A 15673-nucleotide genomic window follows, 5' to 3' on the forward strand; every position below is an offset into this window, starting at 1 on the left:
AAAACAAACAACCCAATCCAAAAATGGGCAGAAGACCTAAATAGACATTTCTCCAAAGAAGACATACAGATGGCCAAGAAGCACATGAAAAGCTGCTCAACATCACTAATTATTAGAGAAATGCAAATCAAAACTACAATGACAGGGCTTCCCTGGTGGTGCAGTGGTTGAGAGTCTGCCTGCCAATGCAGGGGACACGGGTTCTTGCCCTGGTCCAGGAAGATCCCACATGCCGCGGAGAGGCTGGGATCATGAGCCATGGCTGCTGAGCCTGCGTGTCCGGAGCCTGAGCTCCACAATGAGAGAGGCCACAACAGTGAGAGGCCCGCGTACCACACACACACACAAAAAAAACTACAATGACATATCACCTCACACCAGTTAGAATGGGCATCATCAGAAAATCTATGAACAACAAATGCTGGAGAGGGTGTGGAGAAAAGGTTACCCTCTTGCACTGTTAGTGGGAATGTAAACTGATACAGCCACTATGGAGAACAGTATGGAGGTTCCTTAAAAAACTAAAAATAGAATTATCATATGATCTAGCAATCCCACTACTGGGCATATACCCAGAGAAAACCATAATTCAAAAAGACACATGCACCCCAATTTCATTGCAGCACTATTTACCATAGCCAGGTCATGGAAGCAACCTAAATTGCCCACTGAGAGACAAATGGATAAAGATGTGGCACGTTTATACAATGGAATATTACTCAGCCATAAAAATGAACAAAATTGGGTCATTTGTAGAGACGTGGATGGACTTGGAGACTGTCATACAGAGTGAAGTAAGTCAGAAAGAGAAAAGCAAATACCGTATATTAACACATATATGTGGAACCTAGAAAAATGGTACAGATGAACCAGTTTGCAGGGTAGAAATAGAGACACAGATGTAGAGAACAATCGTATGGACACCAAGGGGGGAAAGCAGCTCCGGGGGGGGGTGGTTAAAAAAAAAAGAAAAAAAAAAGAGTTCTTTTTCACACTTCAAAAATTAAACATGGTCCCGAATAGGAAAATCTACAGAGACAGAGAGTAAATTAGTGGTTGCCAGAGGCTAGGGAAGGGGAGAATGGGGAATGACTGCTAGTGGGTACAGGGTTTCTTTCTGTCATGATGAAAATATTCTGGAATTAGACAGTGGTAATGATTCCACAACTTTGTGAATGTACTATAAACCACTAAATTTTACATTTTAAACGTGAATTATATCTCAATAAACCCATTATTTTAGGAGGAAAAAAACCACAATCTTCATAGCAGCATTATTTACAATAGCCAAGATATGGAATCAACCTAAGGGTCTATCAACAGATGACTGGATAAAGAAGATGTGAGAATATATATATATATATTCTCTCTCTTTCTCTCTCTCTATATATACATATACATAGGTGTACGTATATAGACACAGACACAGACATATATATATATATATATATAGAGAGAGAGAGAGAGAGAGAGAGAATATTAGCCAGCCATAAAAAGGAATGAAATCTTGCCATTTGCAACAACATGGATAGACCAGAAAGGTATTATACTTAGAGAAATAAGTCAGACAAAGAAAGACAAATATTATATGTTAGCACTTATATGTGGAATCTAAAGAATAAAACAAAGCAATGAAAATAACAAAACAGAGACAGACTCACAGAAATAGAGAATAAACTAGTGGTTATCAGTGGGGGGAAGGAAGGTGGGAGGGGCAAAACAGGGGTAGGGGATTAAGAGGTACAAACTACTATGTATAAAATAAACAAGCTACAAGGACTGATTGTTCAGTACAGGGAATATAGCCAATATTTTATAATAACTTTAAATGGAGTATGATCTATAAAAGTATTGAGTCACTCTGTTGTACACCTGAAACTAATGTAATACTGTAAATCAACTATACTTCGATAAAGAAAGAGAGAACATAGGCTTTCTACATTGGCAGCAAATGACCATGCATAAAATAATTATAATAAAGTTTTATACTGTCACAGAATGAGCCTTGGCTTCACAATTTTAGGTTTCAGTATTATATTATAGGTGTGTAAATAGAAGTCACCTGGATTTCAATGAGGGACCAAACTTAGGGAGGCTTAAAATCTTGTCCAAAGTTATAGAATTAGTAAATGACAGAGCTAAGTCCTCTCAAAATCCAGCAAAATTTAGCTTGACAACTGGCATTAAAAAATTAGAAAACAAAAATCAAAAAACGAAATCTCATACCTGTAGTCTTCCCTTTTCATAGGCCAGTTTATTTTTACTCTCAGTAATTTTTCCCAAGACATTTTCCACCTGCTGTTGGGCAAGCTGATAAAGCAAACACAGGTATCAGTACCTCTAGGCATAGAATGAATAATCATTTTCTTTCTTAAACAAGTATTTATACCCTTACTATTTCTAAAGTAATGAATCCAGGATTCATATTTATTTGCTACTGCTACAGCTGATCATAGTGTAATATGAAACATGTAGAGAGACTGCTAATGAAAATATGAGTGCCTTAGGACTCACTGTTGTTCTTTGTTTCCTAATTCTGTTTTTGTTATGTCAAGTATTCCTTTGTAGTTGCAACCTAACCCAGATGTGGGGTGGTTTTATCAGTGGTTGCAGATATGCAGTTTGAGGATTATATGCAGTTGGCCCTCTGTATCCACAGGTTCCACATCCACTGGTTAAACCAACTGTGGATCAAAAATATTCAGGAAAAATTAATTTCCAGTAAGTTCCAAAAAGCAAAACTTGAATTTGCCACACACGGGCAACTGACAACTATTTAAATAGCATTACATTGTGTTAGGTATTATAAATAATCTGGAGATGATTTAAAGTATATGGAAGGATGTGCATAGATTATATGCAAATATCACACCATTTTATATAAGGGACTTGAGCATCCACAGATTTTGGTATCTGGGGGGTCCTGGAACCAATCCCCCACAGATACTGAGGGATGATTGTAGTTATTTAAGACAGTGGGAGCTACAAATGATCACAACCATTTGGTCAATAGCAGACACCTCAGTTACCATAGTAAAAGGCAGTAAAAAAAGAAAAAAAAAACTGAAAAAAAAACAAAAGAAATGTTTGTCGGAAACTCCAACATTGTTTGATCAAGTACTCAACATAATGTTATCTAGGACAAACATTACTGAAGTCTCTATATTTCATGAAATTACATATTTAGTCATTCAAACAGCCTTTAATAATGAGGGTTTTTTTCTTTTTTGCGGTACGCAGGCCTCTCACTGTTGTGGCCTCTCCCATTGTGGAGCACAGGCTCTGGATGCTCAGGCTCAGCAGCCATGGTTCACGGGCCCAGCCACTCCGCGGCATGTGGGATCTTCCCGGACCGGGGCACGAACCCATATCCCCTGCATCGGCAGGCGGACTCTCAACCACTGCGCCACCAGGGAAGCGCTGAGATTATGTTTTGATCAAGCCTTCAGCAGAAAATATATGACAAGGATGGCCAATAATGCTACAAATACAAAGCTACACCATAACCATAAAAGCTGAATTATTTAAAACTTAAAATTCAGTTCCAAGTCCTATAAATCAAGGTGCCCAATGTGCTGCAAAATGTAGGTATAGCTTATAAAAAGTCAAGAGCCAGATTTAACCAAAAATATGCTAGCTATTACAAATAAAAACACTCAAAAATAACTTTGCTTGCCTTCTTGGAATGTGGAAGGCTTTTTATTTAAATAACTTGGATAGTCTGGGTCTCTTATAAAATGTGTCCAAGAATTTTTAAAATAATGGTACTTTTTTCTTCAATAAAATTCCCTCTTTTAGGCAAAGGCATAAAGAATTCTATTACTCCTTCAAATACACTTTTAAAATAATTTCCCCTTTTTGCCACCCAAGAGAACACTAATGCACTGATAAGTGAAAACTAAGAAAAATCAAAATGTGTTACTGTTTGACACAAAGTCACTTATTTAAATTTATGACAAACAAAAATAAATTGTTCCAGTTGCTAAAGGAAAGTAGATGTTAAGGCAGTCACTTAAACTACTGTTTTCAGATTATTTAAATAGGCCCTGTACTTAAGAAAATTGGTGGAACACCAAAAATTAGAGAGAGACCACTTAAATGAGTGAATATCTCAGATTCTGAGTTGTGGAATGAAGAACTCAATGTAACCTTTGCTTAAATAATCTTGGCAATATACTATAAAATTTATTAATATACAGAGCAAAACAGAAACTGGAGAATCATCTGAGAAACAGCATACAAAGAAAAATGTTAATGGTTAGAATATACATTTTAACTCAAGCACAAAAACATCACTCCTTGGAAAAGCAGGAAGCTAACACAGAAAGAATTATCTTAAGATATGAAAGGTAGGTTGACAAGGATCAACAGTAAGCCACAAAGTGATTTCTAAAATAATTTTAAAAATCTGGGTAAGCTCTAAAAGTTAGCAGAAGCTGTTAGAAGGATACATAAAACCAAGAGATAGTAGCATCTTGGTAAAGCTGTTTTATAAGTAGATTGTTAAGTACGAATTTTATTCAAAATGTTTAACAACCAGTATGACATAGGCCCCCGCAAATGGAACCAACTCTGTCACCCTCACAAGTATACACTGACTGAATGTCACCCTAGTTTTAAGAAATACTACATTTAATACATTGTTTAATTTCAAGTCATTATAATCCTAGTTGTGTATGCAACTAATTCTACTTCTGTCTGGTGCTACCATTTGAAAATGTATGTTTAAAATACAAATGAGAAGTGGGGCAAATAGTCATTTAACTTGAATCCAGGAATAGTAACCTTCTCACATTTGGATCTTTTCTCATTGTGTTTCCCTGCATGACTGCCTGTGGTAACGGACTTAAATTACACCATTATTCATAGCAAACAGACTTGTGGTTGCCAAGGGGGAGGGGAGAATGGGGGAGGGAGGGAGTGGGAGTTTGGGGTTAGCAGATGCAAACTATTATATATAGAATATATAAACAACAAGGTCCTACTGTATAGCACAGGGAACTATATTCAATATCCTGTGATAAACCACATGGAAAAGAATATTTAAAAATATAAAAGTATAACCGAGTCACTTTGCTGTACAGCAGAAATTAACACAACGTTGTAAATCAACTATATTTCAATAGAAAAATTTAAAAATTACACAGTCATTAAAGGCTGAAATGGCAAACATAAACCTAAAATTAGGAAGTGTGAGAAAAAGAAGAAATTATATTTATACAAGTATACTGTATATGTTGGCCCTGTGAGGGGCACTTTACTCACAGTATGACATTTAATCCTCACAGCCTGGTAAGACACACATGACCCTCTTTGTGCTCTACCCAATCAACATTTCTTAAACACCTATTATGTATTAGGCATTACGGTAGGCAAGGGAGTATACAGATGAGTAACTACTCTTCTTGCATTAGAAGAGAGTGAAGGCAGATGCATAAGCAGGTCAATTTCTAACTTAGCAGTTAGAAATGTAGTAACTATTTTGATATGGGTTTGCACAGTAGAACCCCACAGTTAGGGCAGATCTCCTTGGCGCTGAAGGCCATAGAGGTTAAGAACTTGCCCAGGTCACACAGTAAATGGAGCTGAGTATTGTAACCAGGTCTGAATTTAAATCTGTGGTGTGGCATACACAACACACATTCATATGTATATCTCTAAAAATCAGTAAGAGGTTATACTAGAGGGTAGTTTTTATTGAGAATTTCAAGTGTTAATTCTCAAAGAACAATAGGTTTAATGACATTGCTCGGATTGAAAAAAAAAAGTTCTTAACCTCTTTCCTCAAGACTCATAGAGCCAAGTGAAGCACTTCCAGGCAGGTTTGGTCAGAGAAGATTCTATGCATAGACATATAAGCTGGAATTGAGGTATGTGATATCACTGGGAGACCTTAATCAAGAGATGCTGTGGACAGGCAAGAATCAGCATTGAGCAAATCACTTGCAAGACCCGTAAAAGTCACTAATAGGATAAGGTCACAGGCCTGCTCACTGGCAGTAGAGGCATGAAAGAATCATGCAGACTGAGATATGGTCTTCCAGAGAGACCCAAACCAGGTGGGTGGATAAGCCCAGCTGAGGCCTGGCCAACAGGAAAGGACATGGATGAATCTTTAATCTTGGGGGAGGGAGGCGTGGTTTGAGACAGTACCAGGAATTAGAGCTAATGCACCTTGTTGCTCTGATAGGAACTTACAGGTTTTCTTCTGAGACAGTTGAGATACTAAGAATTCAATAAATGTTAGAATGCTCTACATGTTTTACATGTATTAACTTACTTAACCTCAACAACCTCCTAATAATAGTATGATTATCCCCATTTTGAGAGATTAAGAAACTCAGGCTCCGAGAAGTTAAGGATCACACCCAAGGTCACAGCCAAAATTGAAATATAGATAGTCTGGCTCTAAAGCCATGAAAAATATAAGAGTATTTATACATATATTTTAAATTTTTATTTATTTATTTATTTTTGGCTGTATGGGGTCTTCGTTGCTGCGCACGGGCTTTTTCTAGTTGCAGTGAGCGGGGGCTACTCTTCATTGGGGTGTATGAGTTTCTCATTGAGGTGGCTTCTCTTTGTTGCAGAGCACAGGCTCTAGGCATGCGGGCTTCAGTAGTTGTGGCACGAGGGCTCAGCAGTTGTGGCTCACGGGCCCTAGAGCGCAGGCTCAGTAGTTGTGGCACACGGGCTTAGTTGCTCCGTGGCATGTGGGATCTTACTGGACCAGGGCTTGAACCCATGTCTCCTGCATTGGCAGGCGGATTCTTAACCACTGCACCACCAGGGAAGTCCCAGGATTTAGATTTAGTCTCTGTAATTTTTTATAGTTGAAGTAATGAGCAGCTTATGAGAGTTTGAAAGAATTTCGTTCACATTAAGGCAGACTTCACAACAGGGCCTTCTTTGGAATTTTGAAAGATGATTTGCATGTTATAGAAGCAATGGCTAATTCTTTCTCAAGTATTCAGAAGCACATGGAAAACTTATTAGCTGTTTAACATAACAATCATCTCTTTAAATCTCCTTCACCTGGACATGTTTTAAGACTTCTACCATTTATTTGTAATGGACTGACCTTGTCAAGTAGCTTTTAGGAATCGAACTTACTATTGATTTCCTAATGGATGGAACTGTCAGAAAGAGAAAAAAAATACAAGTTTGGGCTTCCCTGGTGACGCGGTGGTTGAGAGTCCGCCTGCCGATGCAGGGGACACGGGTTCGTGCCCCGGTCCGGGAGGATCCCACATGCTGCGGAGCGGCTGGGCCCGTGAGCCATGGCCGCTGAGCCTGTGCGTCCAGAGCCTGTGCTCCGCAACGGGAGAGGCCATGACAGTGAGAGGCCCACATACCGAAAAAAAAACAAAAAACAAGTTTGTTCCTCACAATTTATGGAAAAGAAAATATTTTAAAACGTTAGAAATATTGGTGCTTTTCAGCATTATAGATCATCTGTGTAGGCAGACATTTAAAGGCTGTCTTAAACTCTTGTTTTCCTAAATCCTGTATTGTCTGAATACCGTAGGGCTCTCTGACATATTTAGCCTGCATTATTCAGACTTGTGATAATTATCAAAAAAAAAATGAAGGAAACCCATCTCCTGATTTCTGATTGTTTTTAAAACTCATAGTCATTAATTGCTAATTTAGACTGACTTTTTATACCCCCAATGGTAATCAGAAGTTGCTTGCTCAAGTTCTAGGGAAGCAATTTGATCTGCCAGTTGTGTATTCTTTTCCTCTAGAGTTTTCAGGTTGCAGGTTAATGCATTTATGCCTACCTTTAGAAGAAAAAAGAGAAAAGAATTCTATGCCAAATCCAAAAATATTATCTTGTTTTTTGTTTGTTTGTTTTTTTGTGGTACGCAGGCCTCTCACTGTTGTGGCCTCTCCCAATGTGGAACACAGCCTCCGGACGTGCAGGCTCAGCGGCCATGGCTCACGGGCCTAGCCACTCCACGGCATGTGGGATCTTCCCAGACCGGGGCACGAACCTGTGTCCCCTGCATCGGCAGGCGGACTCTCAACCACTGCGCCACCAGAGAAGCCCTTATCTTGTTTTTAAAATGACATTTTTAACTGTAAAATAAATGGTATCTTATGAATATGTTTCCCTGCTTTTTAGTTGTCTTTAGCAGGAGAGTTATTACAAATTGCATAGTGTACATTTACTAGAAGTGAAAGTCCTTCTGATACTTGGTACCTATTTATATATTAACTCAAGCATATAAATATAGAGGCAAAAATACTCCAAAAAATATTAGCAAAATGAATCCAGCAATCCTAATAACAAATCAGGACTAAGTATAGTTTATTCTAGTAATACAAGGCTTGTTCAACATTCAAAATTAATTACAATAATTCACCACATCAATAGACTACAGAAGAAAAACCATATGACCATCTCAATAGACACAGAAAAAGCATTTCACAAAATTCAAATTAATTTATGATAAAAACCCAGTAACCTAGAAATGAAAGGGAACCATCTCTATGTGATCAATTATGTCTGTAAAAACCTACAACTAATATCAGTATTGGTGGAAGACTGAATGTTTTCCCCTAAGACTGGGAAAAAGGCAAGGATATCTGCTCTTGACATTCCTATTCAGTATCATACGGGAGGCCTTAGCTGGTGCAACAAGGTAAGAAAAAGTAATAAAAAGCATAGAAATTGGAAAGGGAGAAATAAAACTGTCTCCACTTACAACAGACATGATAGTCTACATAGGAAATCCCAGAGAATCTACAAAAGAAATCCTAGAATAAGTGAGTTTAGTAAGGTTGAAGGATACAAGGTCAAATCAATTGTATTTCTATATATTAGCAACAAACAATTGGAAATTGGTATTTCTTAAAAGTTCCATTTATAACAGCACCAAAATCCATGAAATTCTTAGGTACAAATCTAAGAAAAAATATGTCCAATATTTGACATGCTGAAAATTACAGTATGCTGACAAGACAAATCAAAAGCCTAAATAAAATGGAGAGACATACTGTGTCCCTGTATTAGGAAGATACAATATTGCTAAGATGTCAATTCTCTCTAATCCCAATTTAAATTGTGTGGGATAATTTACCAGTGTCCGCCCTTTGGTGGGGTCTAGACTGTGAGGCTAGAAAAAAATGCCCTGTAAGAAATGCTAAAGGGAGCTCTTCAGGCTGAAATAAAAGGGGATTAGATAATAACTGGAATCCACATAAAGAAATAAAGGGTACCAGAAAATGTAGCAACGTAGGTACATGTAGAAGACATATAAATATGTAGTTTTTGTTTGTAACTCAGTTATCTATAAATCAAAAATATATAGTAAAAGAAAGGTTAAGGGAATTAAAATAGTGCACCAGAAATATCTACTTAACACAAAGGAAGGCAATACTGGAGAAACAGAGGAACAAATATCACATAAAACATATAAAAAATAGTAAAGTGGCAGATGTAAATCCTACCTTATGGGTAATGATGTTAAATATTAATGGATTAAACACTCCAACTAAGAAGCAGAGACAGGCAGAATAAATTTTTTAAAAGACCCAACTGTATGCTGTTTATAAGAGACACACTTTAGATCCAAAGACACAAATGGGTTGAAAATAAAAGGATGGGAAAAGATATATGATGTAAACAGTAATCTGAAAAGAGCTGGAGTGGCTACACTAACATGAGACAAAGTAGATATTAAGACAAAAATCTGTGAGATAAAGAAGGACATTATAGGGTTTCCCTGGTGGCGCAGTGGTTGAGAGTCCGCCTGCCGATGCAGGGGACACGGGTTCGTGCCCCGGTTCGGGAAGATCCCACATGCTGTGGAGCAGCTGGGCCCGTGAGCCATGGCTGCTGAGCCTGCGCATCCAGAGCCTGTGCTCCACAACGGGAGAGGCCACAACAGTGAGAGGCCCACGAAACAAAAAAAAAAAAAAAAAGAAGGACATTATATATTGAAAAAAGGATCAACCCATTAAGAAGATAACATTTATAAATGCATTTGCATCTAACAACACAACCCCAATGAAGCAAAAACAATACAGCAAAAACTGACAGAATTGAAGGGAGAAATAACAATTCAACACTAACAGTTGAAGACTTCAATATCCCTCTTTCAATAATAGGTGGAACAGTTAGATGATCAATGAAGAAACAGCTGATGACTTGAACAACACTATAAAGCAACTGGACCTAACAGACATCTTTAGAACACTCCACCAGACAATAATAGAATACACATTTTTCTCAAGTGCACATGAAGCATGCTCTAGGATATACCACATGTTAAACCATAAAACAACTCTCAATAAATGTGACAGGACTGAAATTATATAAAGTATGTTCTCCAACACCAATGAAATAAAATTAAATGAATAAAAGAAGGAAATTTGGAAGATTCACATATATGGGGAAATCAACAACATATTTCTAAATAATCAATGGGTCAAAGAGGAAATTACAAAGGAAATTAAAGAATATTTTGAGATGAATGAAAATGAAAATATAACATGATAAAGAAAATGTATGGTATGCAGCTAAAGTGGTGCTTAGAGGGAAATATGTAGCTGTATAAACTTATATTTTAAAAAAGAGAAATATCTCATATCAATAACCTAAGCATCCATCTTAAGAACCTAGAAAAAGAAAATTAAACTCAAAGCAAGCAAAAGGAAGAAAATAATAAGGATTATAGCAGAAATAAAACAGAGGTCAGAAAAACAATAGAGAAAATCAATAAAACCAGAAGTTGGTTCTTTGACAAGATCAACAAAATTGACAAGCCACTGTGGTATTAACCAAGAAAAAAAATATAAAGAATACACAAATTGCTAAAATTAGAAATGAAAGAAGAGAGAGTGTATTGAACTCCCAGAAATTAAAAAGGGGCTACTATGAACAACTGTATGCCAATTAATTACATAGCCTAGATGAAATGGACAAATTCCTAGAAAGACCCAAATGACTAAAACTCAAAAAGAAGTACAAATATGAATGGAACTATAACAAATAAAGAGACTGGATCAATAATAATAATAATTAAAAACAAAACACTCCCCACAAAGAAAAACCTAGAACCAGATGGCTTTACTGTTGAATTCTACAAAACACTGAAAGAATTAACACCATCCCTCACAAAGTCTTCTCAAAATAGGAGAGGGAACACTATCAAATCATTTTAAGAGGCCAATATTATTCAATACCTTGATACCAAAACCAAAGATGTCACAAGAAAAAAAATATGGGATAACCCTTATTAATATAGATTTTTAAATCCTCAAAAAAATAATAGCAAGCCAAATCAAACAACATATGAAAAGGATTATACACCATGATCAAGTGAAATGTATCCTCCAAAGGAAAACTTGGTTCAACATTTGAAATCAATCAATGTAATACACCTTAGTAATTGAATAAAGGACAAAATCCACAAGATTATTCCAACAGATATAGAAAAAGCAACTGAACAAGTTCAACGTATTTTCATGGTAAAAATTCCCAACAAACGAGTAATAGAAGGGAATTTTCTCATCCTGATCATGGGCATTTAGGAAAAGCACACAGCTAACATCATACTTAATGGTGCCAAACTGAAAGCTAACCCTCTAAACTCAGGAACAAAACAAGGATGTCTGCTCTCATCACTTCTATTCAACCTCTCATGGCTGGAGGTTCTAGCCAAAGCAATTACACAAGAAAAAGAAACAAACAGCAACAAATTGGAAAGGAAAAAATAAAACTCTCTCCATTTGCAGATGGCACAGTCTTATACAGAGAAAATATATACTCTATTGTTAAGATCGCAATACTCTCCAAATTGATCTACAGGATCATACAAACCCTATCAAAATTCCAGCTCCTCTTTTTTTGCAGAAATGGAAAATCTGATCCTGAAATTCATATAGACATGCAAGGATCCAGAATAGCCAGAACAATCTCAAAAAAAATAAAGTTGGAGGGCTCACACGTCTCAATTTTAAAACTTATTACAAAGCTACAGTAATCAAGACCATGTGGTACTGGCACACGTACAGTCATATATATCAATGCAATGGAATTGAGAGTCCAGAAATAAGCCCATGCATCTATGGTTAACTAGATTTTGACAAGGGAGCCAAGATCATTCAATAGAAAGAACAGTCTTCCAACAAATCGTCCTGGGATAACTGGATATCCACAGGCAAAATAATGAAGTTAAACCTCTACCTCATACCATATATAAAATTTAACACAAAATGGATCAAAGACCAAAATGTAATCTGTAAAACTATAAAATTGTTAGAATAAAAAATGGGTGCAGGATGACAGTTGCAAGATGGGGGAGTAGAAGGACATGAGCTCACTCTTTCATACAAAAACACCAAAATCACAACTAACTGCTGAACAACCATAGAAAATAAAGCACTAGAACCTACCTAAAGAGACACCCTACATCCAAAGACAAAGAGGAAGCCACAACAAGATGGTAGGAGGGGCACAACTACAATAAAATCAAATCCCATACCCACTGGGTGGGCGACCCACAAACTAGAAAGTAATTATACATGAAAAGGCCTCCCACAGGACTGAAAGTTCAGAGCCCCATGTCAGCCTTCCCAGCGTGGGGGCCTGGTAAGAGGAGGAAGAGACCCCAGAGAATCTGGTTTTGAAGGCCAGCGGGGTTTGATTGCAGGAATTCCACAGGACTGGGGAAACAGAAACTCCACTCTTGGAGGGCACAGGCAAGGTCTCATGTGCACCAGGACCCAGGGAAAAAAAGCAGTGACCTCTTATATAAGAGACTGGGCCAGACCTACCTGCTAGTATTGGAGGGTCTCCTGGAGAGGCAGGGGAGGTGCTATGGCTCACTGCAGGTACAAAGACACTGGCAGCAGTAGTTGTGGGGAGTAATCATTAGCATGAGCACTCCTGGACGCTGCCATTTCCTCCCAATGACCTAGCCCCACCCAACAGCCTGTAGTCTCCAGTGCTGGGACGCCTCAGGCCAAACAACCAACAGGGCGGGAATACAGTCATACCCATCAGCAGACAGGCTGCTTAAAGTCTTCCTGAGCATGGCCCTGCCCAGAGGGACAAGAACCAGCTCTACCCACCAGTGGGCAGGAACCAGGAAGCCTGCACAAGCCTCTTAGACAGCCTCATCCACCAGAGCGCAGACAGCAGAAGCAAGAACTACAATCCTGCAGCTTGCAGAATGGAAACCGCAATCACAGAAAGTTAGACAAAATGAGACGGCAAAGGAATATGTCCCAGATGAAAGAAAAAGATAAAACACCAGAAGAACAACTAAGTGAAGTGGAGATAGGCCATCTACTGGAAAAAGAATTCAGAGTAATGATATTGAAGATGTTCCAAGATCTCAGGAAAAGAACCGAGGCACAGACTGAGAAGATACAAGAAATGTTTAAAAAAGACATAGAGGAACTAAAGACCAAACAAACAGAGATGTACAATACAATAACTGAAATGAAAAATACACTAGAAGGAATCAATAGCAGAATAACTGAGGCAGAAGAATGGATAAATGAGGTGGAAGACAGAATGGTGGAAATCACTGCTATGGAGCAGAATAAAGAAAAAAGAATGAAAAGAAATGAAGAGAGTCTAAGAGACTTCGGGACAACATTAAATGCACCAACATTCACATTATAGGCCTCCCAGAAGAAGAATAGAGAGAGAAAGAACCTTTGAAAATATTTGAAGAGATAATAGTTGAAAACTTCCCTAACATAGAAAAGGAAACAGTAACCCAAGTCCAGGAAGCAGAGAGAATCCCAGGTAGGATGATCCCAAGGAGGAATATACCAGGACACACAGTAATCAAACTGACAAAAATTAAAGGCAAAGAAAAGATATTAAAAGCAACAAGGGAAAAGCAACAAATAACATACAAAGGAATTCCCATAAGGCTATCAAGTGATTTCTCAGCAGAAACTCTGCAGGCCAGAAGGGAGTGGCAAGATATATTTAAAATGATTAAAGGCAAGAACCTAAAACCAGGAATACTCTACCCACCAAGGCTCTCTTTCAGATTTGAAGGAGAAATCAAAAGCTTTATAGACAAGCAAAAGCCAAGAGAATTCAGCACCACCAGACCACCTTTACAACAAACACTAAAGGAACTTCTCTAGGTGGAAAAGAAAAGGCCACAACTAGAAACAAGAAAATTATGAATGGAAAGCTCAGCAGTAAAGGTAAACATACAGTTAATGTAGGAAATCATCTGCACACAAATATGATATCAAAACCAGTAACTGTGAGAAGAGGGGAGCACAAATGCAGGATACTGGAATTGCATTTGAAATTAAAAGACTAGAAACTTAAAGCAATCTTCTTTATATATAGACTACTGTATCAAAAGCTCATGGGAACCATAAACCGAAAATCTGCAATAGATACACACAAAAAAGAAAAAGGAATTGAAACACAACATTGAAGTTGGTCATCAAATCACAAGATAAGAGAACAAAAGAGGAAGGAAAGAAGAAAGACCTACAAAAACAAATCCAGGGAATTCCCTGGTGGTCCAGTGGTTAGGACTTGGCACTTTCACTGCCATGTCCCAAAACAAGGGATGCAGCCAAAAAAACCCACAGAAAAACCCAAATCCAAAACAATTACGAAAATGGCAAGAGGAACACACATATTGATAATTACCTTAAATGTAAATGGATTAAATGCTCCAACCAAAAGACACAGACTGGCTGAATGGATACAAAAACAAGATCCGTATATATGTTGTCTATAAGAGACCCACCTCAGATCTAGGGACACATACAGACTGAAATTGAGAGGATGGAAAAAGATATTCCATGCAGATAGAAATCAAAAGAAAGCTGAAGTAGCCATACTCATATCAGACAAAATAGACTTTAAAATAAAGACTGTTACAAGAGATAAAGAAGGCCACTACATAATGATCAAGAGATCGATCTAAGAAGAAACTATAACAATCGAAAACGTATATGTACCCAACATAGGAGCACTCCAATATATAAGGCAAATACTAACAGCCATAAAAGGAGAAATTGACAGTAATACAATAATAGTGGGGGACTTTAACACCCCACTTTCATCCAAGAACAGATCATCCAGAAAGAAAATCAATAAGGAAACAAAGGCCTTAAATGACACATTAGACCAGACGGACCTAACTGATATTTATAGAGCATTTCATTCAAAAGCAGCAGAGTAAACATTCTTCTGAAGTGCACATGGAACATTCTCCAGGACTGATCACAAAGCGAGTCTTGGTAACTTTAAGGAAATTGAAATCATATCAAGCATCTTTTCCAACCACAATGCTATGAGATTAGAAATAAACTACAAGAAAAAAAACTGTAAAAAACACAAACATGTGGAGGCTAAACAATATGTTACTAAACAACCGATGGATCACTGAAGAAATCAAAGAGGAAATAAAACAATACTAACAGACAAATGAAAACCAAACCACAATGATCCAAAATCTATGGGATGCAGCAAAAGCAGTTCTAACAGGGAAGTTTCTAGCAATAAAATCTTACCTTAGGAAACAAGAAAAATCACATATAAACAACCTAACCTTACACCTAAAGCAACTAGAGAAAGAAGAACAAACAAAACCCAAAGTTAGTAGAAGGGAAAAAATTATAAAGATCAGAGCGGAAAGAAATGAAATCGAGACAAAGAAAACAACAGAAA

General features: G+C 37.5%; 1 pseudogene across 1 annotated transcript in view; it reads right to left on the reverse strand.

The window, feature by feature from the left end:
- The window catches only part of LOC309809475 (coiled-coil domain-containing protein 150-like), a 94986-nt pseudogene that overhangs the window by 45325 nt on the left and 33988 nt on the right, over window positions 1-15673 (reverse strand). The window contains exons 13-14 of the transcript in view: window positions 7669-7784; window positions 2227-2310 (exon numbers count right to left, since the gene is read on the reverse strand). The product of the transcript in view is annotated as a coiled-coil domain-containing protein 150-like (transcript). The remainder of the gene's footprint in view (window positions 1-2226; window positions 2311-7668; window positions 7785-15673) is intronic.

Source organism: Mesoplodon mirus (assembly GCF_964341445.2).
Source record: "Mesoplodon mirus genome assembly, chromosome: 8".
Classification (NCBI taxonomy): Eukaryota; Metazoa; Chordata; class Mammalia; order Artiodactyla; family Ziphiidae; genus Mesoplodon; species Mesoplodon mirus.